Source organism: Brienomyrus brachyistius, chromosome 18 (genome assembly GCF_023856365.1).
Source record: "Brienomyrus brachyistius isolate T26 chromosome 18, BBRACH_0.4, whole genome shotgun sequence".
Lineage (NCBI taxonomy): Eukaryota > Metazoa > Chordata > Actinopteri > Osteoglossiformes > Mormyridae > Brienomyrus > Brienomyrus brachyistius.
In genome coordinates this window covers 6,904,338-6,914,651 of record NC_064550.1, presented here as the reverse complement: position 1 = coordinate 6,914,651, position 10,314 = coordinate 6,904,338, and positions in this window count along the sequence as shown.

The window sequence follows — 10,314 nt, the reverse complement described above, 5'->3', positions numbered from 1 at the left end:
ATACTGGTAGACTATAGAGCACAGAATTTATGTGGCATGTACTGTACAGCTGTGGTTATTTTCCTGGTATTCATTTCTGAGCCTTGATTGTCATTCCATGTGTACAGATTTTTAAAGCAGTAACTCTTATAAAAGACATAAAACGTACGGGTTTGAAATATCCAAAATGCCAAGTGTTTGCCAAAGGCATTTCAGGACTATTTTTGTACTTGTAATCATGGACTCCAAGGGTCAGGCAGCTTTTCTCAGACCAGGCGGCTAAATTTCCTTTGTCAAAGTGCGTCCTGCTGCCTTTGAACAACAAAGATTAACAGGGGGGCTTTAACTTTTTGAAATGCCAGGGTCAAAATCTGGAATTTTCCATTATTGAGTCTTTTTTAACTGAGACACAAATTAAAGAGATTTGAAAATAAGGGGAATTACTTAATATACTCCATACGATTAAAGGAGTAGGAGGAACAGTTACGGGCAATTTGTATGTAAAACAAACCTCAGGAATTTATTGCGGAACAATTAAACGCAGACGAAATAAAGAGACAGCAGACTGAAGTGTAAATTGACAGCAGATTGGGGCCGGTATTCCCAGATAATCACTGGGAGTCCAGTGCTGTCTTATGCCCTGATACGTGTGTGGTAGCCAAGCTAAGCGTTTATGTATCGCTGCTTGAGACGAAGTGCATCTTTTCTCACTGAGCTCCACTTGTCAGCACGCCAAGAGCGAGACGGAGCGGGTTGTAGGAGATGGCTGCGGTTGTTAATGGGGAACAGATGTAAACGTGCGGCATTACAGAGCTCTTCCTGCACTGTTTACAGAGGACACGTTCAAAGCGAACTCGCCCGATCTTCAGACACACCACTGGAGCTGTTATCGATATGCATGGTCACCACTGATACTTTTATTAGTGTTTGTAATATTATTAATAATGATATTGGATGGGCAGCAGTGGGTCGCCCTTCTGCGTCATACTTCCAGGGCCGTGGGTTTCATTCCCTCCCTGCTCTGTGTGTGTGTGTGTGTGTGTGTGTGTGTGTGTGTGTGTGTGTGTGTGTGTGTGTCTTGGTGGTCTCCACGCTTTCCCATATTATATAGATTTCCTTAATTTTCTGCTCATAGTCCAAAGACATGGGTTTGTTAGAATTCAGCACAGAATATAGACGTTAGCGTAATTCCATAGTGTGTCTGCCCTGTGACAAATGGGTGTTCCACACAGAACTGCCCCCTTGTGCTCCATGCTGCCTAGGACAGTCCTCAGGGCCCTGGATGAGCCTCTCCTGGATGCATCATTAAAGGATGGATAAATGATAATAAGTATGATATGTAATACAATGGCACTTCTTACATGCGCAGAGCTGTGGGTTCAGTCCCGGCTCTGGCCCAGTGTGGAGTCTGCATGGACTCTGTGGAGTCTTGCACTCAGGTGGATTTCTTCCCATACAGTAGATACGTGGTCTAAGTTGGTTGGTTTGTCTAAATTGGCTGAGTTTGTCTTATGTGCTTCCAGAGTTTCTCAGATGCTCCAGTTTCACCACAAATATGGTTACTTGAAGACGGATGTTACACAAATGTTACAATAACATTATATAAACATTACATAGACATTGCATAGACGTTGCATGAAAATAGATGTTGCATGGCCAGTACATGAAGATAGACGTTACATACATGTTACATGAAGACAGATGTTACATACATGTTACATGAAGACAGATGTTACATGAGTGAGAAATTCACTACTTGGAGTTACATGGGGGCCTGTTGCCTATCCCAGACAGTAGGGGGCACAAGACAAAAAGAACCGACTTACAAAGCATCACTGGGCATGCAAAGTCATATAATAGAGGGTATTCACAAATGCCTACAGTACCAGCATGTCTGTGAATTGCCCGAGGGAGGGCGGGGTTCAAAGCCACAACCTGTACGTACTAACTACCATTGCTACTCTCTCACCCAGCATGCCACCTACGCACACTGGCAGGAATCACATGATTATTCAAATAACATCTCAACTGGAACCAAAATGAACATCTAACGTCCCATCGAAATCTGTGCTAGAAACCACTGATCTGTGATGTGCCACATCATGCATGAATCCATTGCTTTTTGTTTACAGATTTATAATCAGCTTCTGTTTGCGAAATATAAATGTGAAAGACAGGGAGATCCCCGGCAAATTCTTGGCCATAAAATGCACATGTGCACTAAAGGTCCTTCTTAACAATGTATGACACGCCGGAATCCATGCTCAAATTCTGCTTGCTTTGTTTTGTAAGTGAGGAGCATTAAAGTGACGGATCTGTTTACACAACATCCTTGGAAAGTCCGTCTTGGCCTGGCACCTGCTACCTGGACCTTGACATTCCTTCAAGCCCCGCTAGATAGGAAGTGTCGCTTGGAAAATATGCAGTTGCCTAAGGTCCCTCAAGGCTGAAAAATGTCCGCTTGAGGAAATGGCCTGGAATGTCCTCCAGCTCGCCGTTTCCTCATCCATCCCAACGGCCAAATCTGCAGCCATTGTCTAAACCCCTATGAAGTTAATCGCAGACCTTAAACACCTGTAGACTTAATGCCCTCCGCTATTGTTTAATTGGAAAATGTCCCCCTTTCCTGGCCTGCTGCCCTAAGAGGCATTACAAGGCCTAATGTGTCTTGGCATAGTAGATTCCAGTAAATAACTAGACGATGACAGCTATTATTTCCCTATATTTAACAGTGTTGGTGTGTGTGCCAGGTGAGATTGAGCCCATTCTTCCCCTGACTCTCTAAGCATGAATGGCTAGGATGTTTGTTGGCATTAAATAGGTAGGTACTCTGCTGGCATAGAGCTCTAGGACATTCCAGGGGGTACAGAGCCACTGCACTGGCAGGACAGGCAGTGGTAAGAAATCCAGCCTGATCAGATGTCCCTTTGTGGAGCGCCTGCTGCATCATGGAGCACTCATGCAGCATTCATGTGCTCCTGAGGAACCACGCACATGATTTCTGGGGCGTGCACGCCAGCTCTACGTTTGTGGCTGACCTTTGACACTGAACACCTGATCGGCGCTACACTCAAATTTACATCCTAAGTAGCATTTTAAAACTCCACAGAGCAAAATGGAATGTGTTGCATGATGGCATTTACTGAACTTGTAGTTTTACCAGTACCTTTACCCATGGGGTTGTGGGGGGGATAGTTCTATGATACTGTGATTCAAAGTTAGACTTAAAGGATCCAGGTTTTGGCCCTAGGATTTCCTGAATGCTGTTACTCAAATGTTTGGTTTATTTTCCTCTGGAACCAACAAGGCATATCTCATCTCATCTCATCTCATCTCATCCCATCCCATCTCATCTCATCTCATCTCATTTCATCTCATTTCATCCCATCCTATCCTATCCTATCCCATCCCATCCCATCCCATCCCATCCCATCCCATCCCATCCTATCCTATCCTATCCTATCCTATCCTATCCTATCCCATCCCATCCCATCCCATCTCATTCCATCCCATCCCATCCCATCTCATCTCATTTCATCCCATCCTATCCTATCCTATCCTATCCTATCCTATCCTATCCTATCCTATCCTATCCCATCCCATCCCATCCCATCCCATCCCATCCCATCCTATCCTATCCTATCCTATCCTATCCTATCCTATCTTATCCTATCCTATCCTATCCTATCCTATCCTATCCTATCCTATCCTATCCTATTCCATCCCATCCAATCTCATTCCATCCCATCCCATCTCATCTCATCTCATCCATCTCATCTCATCTCATCCCATCTCATCCCATCTCATCTCATCTCATCTCAGCCATCTCAGCCATCTCATCCTGTGACATGCAGATTTCGCAGTCATGAAGTGTGGTCTAGTATGACATTCAGCAGAAAGCTTACGGTACATAAATAACCCACTTTATTACTTGCCACGTTGCATAACATTTCATCCACACCATATTTCTGCTTAGTTTACTCCTTGTCATCTTCTGAACTTGACCTTAAAGTATAATGTGGGTCACAATGAGTTCTGGTGGCCAAAGAAATGGCACCTTCCCTTTACCAGAAAGGAGAGGGTTAAACGCTACAAGGCTGTAAAGTGGATAATGACAAGGCAGACCTGCAACTAGAAAATACCCCAATGACCCTCCTCCATCCAGGTACCCCCAATCTGCTGTGTAGGCATCAGTGTTAGGTACAGACCTCTCACATACCTCAACCAAGAATGCTCTGGGGTGAGTTACCTAAAAAATGTTTGCCTTACGGGTAGCTGTTGCATATACGTGGAACTTTTGCCACATATATTATATGTTAGGATGATTAGCGAGTGGTGAGCAAAGTCAAGAATCCTACTGAATGTGACGTATTGTTTTCGAGGCGAGATATTTTTCTTCATGTAGCACAGACCTCCAAATTGTGATGCTTATAACATTGTTTTTCCCAATTAACATCTCTTACAGTACCTGGGGGGTAATCATCTGGAAACTGACTTTATGTAGGGCTAGTCAGCTGTTCCTTTAGAAAAGCTTATTCTCCTGTAATCCAGCACATTCAGTGGAACATTCAATGTTTATCTGCTCTACGGTCTGCGTGCATTATGTTAGCCTACTGTAACGTTTAAGATTTTAATGCAAAAAGTGAAAGGAAACCAGTACAGAAATGTCGTGTCAGTAGCCTAAAACAAACCAATATGTAGTTTATTTTATTACCATGATGTATCAGTTAGCAGGAGCCTAGTTTTGTGCAGCCTGCCAGTTGTTAACTAGTTGCATTGTATGTAACATGTGGGCCATGCAGAGAACACGTGCTTGATGGTGAGTCACGGGTAACGGCGCCTATTCTATCTCCTAAAATGTTTGATGAGGGCTAAATGAAATGTGATCGTGCGGGAATGAGGGTCGCCAGGGAAATAGTAGTCTAAAAATATCAGCCAGGAAAGGAGAGCTTTTTAAGTGCTCAGACCTGACGGCCGAGCAGGCAGTTTGACAGGCGCTCAGCGCTGTGTCTGACTGTGCCTCCATGTCGGCGTGTCCACAAGTGTCCTTATTTTTTTCCGCTGTGCTCAGGGTGTGTCCTTAGAAGTAATGGGTCCCATTTCACGGCTGATCACTGCAAAATCAGCTTTATTCCTGCATGATGGTGTTACCTTCTTTATTGCACTAATCTGAATGGACAGTGAATGTTATCTGTTAAAACCCAGAAAATGAACAATGTAAAATAGCTTAGACTTACATAAAACGTAAACGTAGAAGACGGTTCTTTTGGCTTATTTTTTTCATGCTTTTATTTGTCTAACATTTTATTTGACTTGGATTGTAGTACATTTTTGTGAGGCGATTCTTGTGATAATTTCCGGCTGGGCTTTTCGTCGGCACAGGCAGTGACCTGCGGGCCACATGTATGGATTGCACTTCTAACACAATCCACCTGTGACACCTGTGGGATGTACGTAAGATCTGCAATGATCTGAACCCACAAGGACAACACTTTGGAAAAGTGCTGCCAAATTCAGTAAAGAGCGCGATCCGTTGAGATCACAGCCGCAGCATGTGTCCAGGTTCCGGGAGCTGGGCTGAGGGGCCCCGACAGCACGGCGACCTGGGCTGCTGGTGGTGGGTTTGAGGCCCAGTGACCCCAGTTTGTGTGGAGATCGCAGTGGGTGACGGGCAGCCCTGGCAGGGACCCCTAAACGGTATCATGTGGAAAAGGAGAAGCTTTCCTGCTTACTTCATGAAGCTTTTTTTCAGCTGCCCTTTTGGGAAAAGTTCACGACACTCATCCCCTGAGGTCACGGGGTCAGCTTGGGCCGCGTGTAAATCCTCGGCCAGGCCTATTAAGGATGTGTAAAAAGCATGACGAAGAAGATGGAAACCAGTGCCAGGGTTCTCCCAGCGACCGAAGCCCTGTTTTGTGCCTTTAACTTCCACTCGACTCTAGAGACCTTTATAGATAGAGATAGATAGAACTTTATTAATCCCTCGGGAAGGTTCCTCTGGGAAATTCTAGAAATTTATAGACCATCCAGAACTTTTCCAGAAGATTCCGTAATTAATTTATTTCAATAGCTTAATTTTCCGTCAGGTGCATGAAGCAGTACTGCATGCTTTGGTGGTGCCGCATAATAAAGATTAATTAAGGACTCAGCTAAAAACATTCACTCCCCAATTATGTTTCAAGTCCTGCATGGCAGCCACAATGAATGTGTTGCATTATATCTGACACCGTTGGCGGTAGCTGAGGACACCGGTGGAATTCCTGCGTGAGGAGTAACATCCTACAAAAATGCTCCAACGGCTAATGAATGCTTCCCGATAATAGCCACCCACTGGCATGACACACATACCAGAGCATGCGTGCTTCAAGACACAGGATGTTGCTCTGCAGGTTGATGAGGGGTGGAGTGGATCGAATCAGCCACAGAATGAGGAAACGTAACCAAGAGGTAGGAAATGATACTGTTTTGGCCAGACGTGTCCCTCTGTCCCTAAAGGCGATGCACAACTGAATCTTCCTTTCCTCCTGTGAGCTTCCTGTTTATTGGCTTGTTAGAGACATTTTTTGTCCTCTCTCCCGCTTCCTAAATTCAGCATCCTGCAGCAGGGCCTCGGACATCCGTGTTCCGCCCTAGATGCCGGGCATCATTTAAGCGACTGGCAGCCCGAACGTCAGGAAGTTTGTGTCGCATTGTTGTCATGCGGCCTCGTCTCGTCCGTTTTGCTATTTTGGGCTCACTGTCGGCTGCCTGCACTTCGATCCGCTCGCAGCCGTCGGAGACCCTCGGATTCCACCTACGGTCACAATTTACAGCCCCCAGCAGTGCAGGGTCTTTGTTCTGTGAAATCTCTTCGACAAAACACCGACTTAGGCAGCACAAATTTTAAATAGAAAAACAACATTTTCATTTTGATGGCACTTCTATTAATGACCTGCCGCTGTTTCGGAAAGTCTTTATTCCTGAAGTTGAAATATGATTGTAGTATCCTGTGCCCCAGTGCTATGGATACCCTGACAGATCCAGGGGCCCCTACTCTTGACAGGGGCCCTTAAATATGTAATATTATATAATGTAAGAGGGCTGGGGTGTCAAGCGGCCCAGAATGTGTAGCTTCTCCCCCGTGGCACTGCCGGGCATTTTGGACCCCATAAGCCAGATCATATTGGGCCCCAAACCCTGACCAATCCAATCATGTTCCAAATGTTTTAGGGCCCTCAAGGGCCTACTGGTGGCACCATTTTGCCAGCCATGGGATATGAACTGATGACCTTCTGATCACAAGCACAGAGTCACATCCCGCCCCAACTCTGCATGTTATTTTGGTATTGAAGGAGTCTGAGCACAGGTGATAAAGAGCCATGCATCAGGGTCTCTCCCCATCACCTTCTCTGGGGTTCAGGGCTACGGGTCAGCTTTCTGCCAGCTGCCGGCAATCCCCCCCCCCCCCCCCCACACACACACACACACTGCTCTACACCCCTGTATTCTTGTCGCCCCTTGCAGCTGCACTTCCACCTAAGATCTGACATCAGCCAGCATGGTCTGGTGAGAGAGGTACACCCACATGGGACAGAATCTGCTTTTACTGAATCAAACGTTTTCGGAGGTTTAAAGCTTTGTCTTCTCCTGCAGTGGGTGGGAATATAGGGACCTTTCACTTGGAAACTAGAGATTTTAATTGACATGAAAAAGTACATTTGCAGGATTAGTTATTGTTCTCCTGGACGTGTGATTATGAATGTGTCACAGACAGTTGTCCTCTCTTCTAACTGCATGACTGTTGTCATTATTGTGTGGCATATTTATTAAACTCCACTCAAAGACTTTCTCGACTATTTAAATAAAGAGATACCATGAAAATTCTGCTGTATTCTAAAGTTTAGTGCCCGTTTACACGACTGAAGAAAAGTCCTAATATGACTAAATCTTCACTTTTCCTGAGAAAAAAAGGTGAGATTACTGCAACCAATGAGGGTTTAACACATAGTCCACCTCACGAAACATCAAACATGGCTTCCCTTCACAGTGTCCATTAATTATATGTTTGACACAGACCTTTCATTTAAAAGCAGAACAGTTTTTGCATTTACAGTTGCAGATTTACAATGAATCATTTTCCTTTGAAAAATTAATGGGTGGATGGAAACAAAATGAATACAAATTTCTGTAATAAGAAATAAATTGGAGACATAGAAATTATACCATACAAGCATACAATTTAAGAACACATTTTTTTGTATCAGTGCCTGAGTTAACATTAAACTTCTTCACTACCAACTGCTAGAATGTCCTTTTTCAAAGCATATTCACAGTTTTGCCTGCAACAGCATTAATTTCCTTAGTGTGTGTGCTTTTGTCCTTAAGGTGACCTTTAGAAGATACTGGGGTTTAACGGGAGCTGAGAGCCGCAATGTGGCTTGGTTGGTACGGCTGCCTAAAATAGCACTGGCACAGGGCTGTGTTACGCTATGGTCCCACATTCGTGCCACGACTCTTACGTACCTCATAGTCGATGCCTTTCATGGGACAGCTGTTACTTCTTCATAGTTCTGCGCCACGAAATCCTCCAGCCTCAGTGATGTTTTGCATACTGTCACGTTTCAGAGCCAGCTGGCCTTTAAACTTAACTTCAAACAAGGAGCACATGGCTGTGATTATTCTCATAATCTACTTATCAGGCTAATTCATTTGCCTCCAGATTTCCTGTAATGCTGATCATACTGCAGAGACTTTTAAGTTTCCTGTAGTGCTGATCATACTGCAGAGACTTTTAAGTTTCCTGTAGTGCTGATCATTCTGCAGAGACTTTTAGATTCCCTGTAGTGCTGATCATACTGCAGAGACTTAAGTTTCCTGTAGTGCTGATCATACTGCAGAGACTTTTAAGTTTCCTGTAGGGCTGATCATACTGCAGAGACTTTTAAGTTTCCTGTAGTGCTGATCATACTGCAGAGACTTAAGTTTCCTGTAGTGCTGATCATACTGCAGAGACTTAAGTTTCCTGTAGTGCTGATCATACTGCAGAGAATTTTAGATTTCCTGTAGGGCTGATCATACTGCAGAGACTTTTAGATTTCCTGTAGTGCTGATCATACTGCAGAGACTTTTAGGTTTCCTGTAGTGCTGATCATACTGCAGAGACTTTTAGATTTCCTGTAGGGCTGATCATACTGCAGAGACTTTTAGATTTCCTGTAGGGCTGATCATACTGCAGAGAATTTTAGATTTCCTGTAGGGCTGATCATGCTGCAGAGACTTTTAGATTTCCTGTAGTGCTGATCATACTGCAGAGACTTTTAAATTTCCTGTAGTGCTGATCATACTGCAGAGAATTTTAGATTTCCTGTAGGGCTGATCATACTGCAGAGACTTTTAGATTTTCTGTAGTGCTGATCATACTGCAGAGACATTGAGCTTTATTATGTAAGTCTAAGCAGGGATACTTATTAGCTGCCAACCCCCCCTCCCTCACCCTCCAGTTGGACTATTTACACACTGTCTGTACCAGGATTACTTTTTATGCCTCAGCCGAGGCCAGGACAGATCCTAAGCTGTGAGTAAGCATCATCAATCAGGCAGAAGAGCGGCAGACGACAGCTCCTGGGACACTCAGGTGGAGAGGCGCTCTGTGCTCCTTCTGCTACCTCTTAGTATTTATTTTCAATGTGGGGTTAACTTGCAATATTGCACCCTTTTGCACATTATTATTATTATTATTCTTGATTGTTGTTGCTACTCAAAATACTTACAGATAGGATCGTCCACCACAACAGACCTGATACCAGACTGATCGACAAACAGAACAAAAACCACATATATTATAGACCGCCATTACCGACACATGCGACCTACAAAAGACACAAACAGATCAAATACGCAAATACACAGAGCTGACACATGAAACACATTGTCTCTGGAAAATGGATACGGCCCCCATTGTTCTTTCCTGCACGGGCATCGTCCCACATGTCCTACACAAAAGCCTACAAAGATTACATTTACTCCCAAACTCGTGCATTACACTACAAAAGCAACAATAATAAACACATGCCACATAGACAGGGAATTTCTGTCACGTTTATAAAACTGATTTCTTGGCCTTGACATAGGAGCTAGGCACAGGGATATCCTAGAATTAAAAATAAAAACATGAATAATAATTTTATGGACCATTATATTAAACAATAGCAACATTTTCCCATATGAACAACTGAAAAGACTTGCATCTCCAGGTTATTAGTGTGTTATCGTATGTAATATAATTTTTAAAAACGTCTTCAAATGAGGTAAGAAGGTCGTCTTTATTGCAGGCTTATAAAAAAACATGAATTGGTC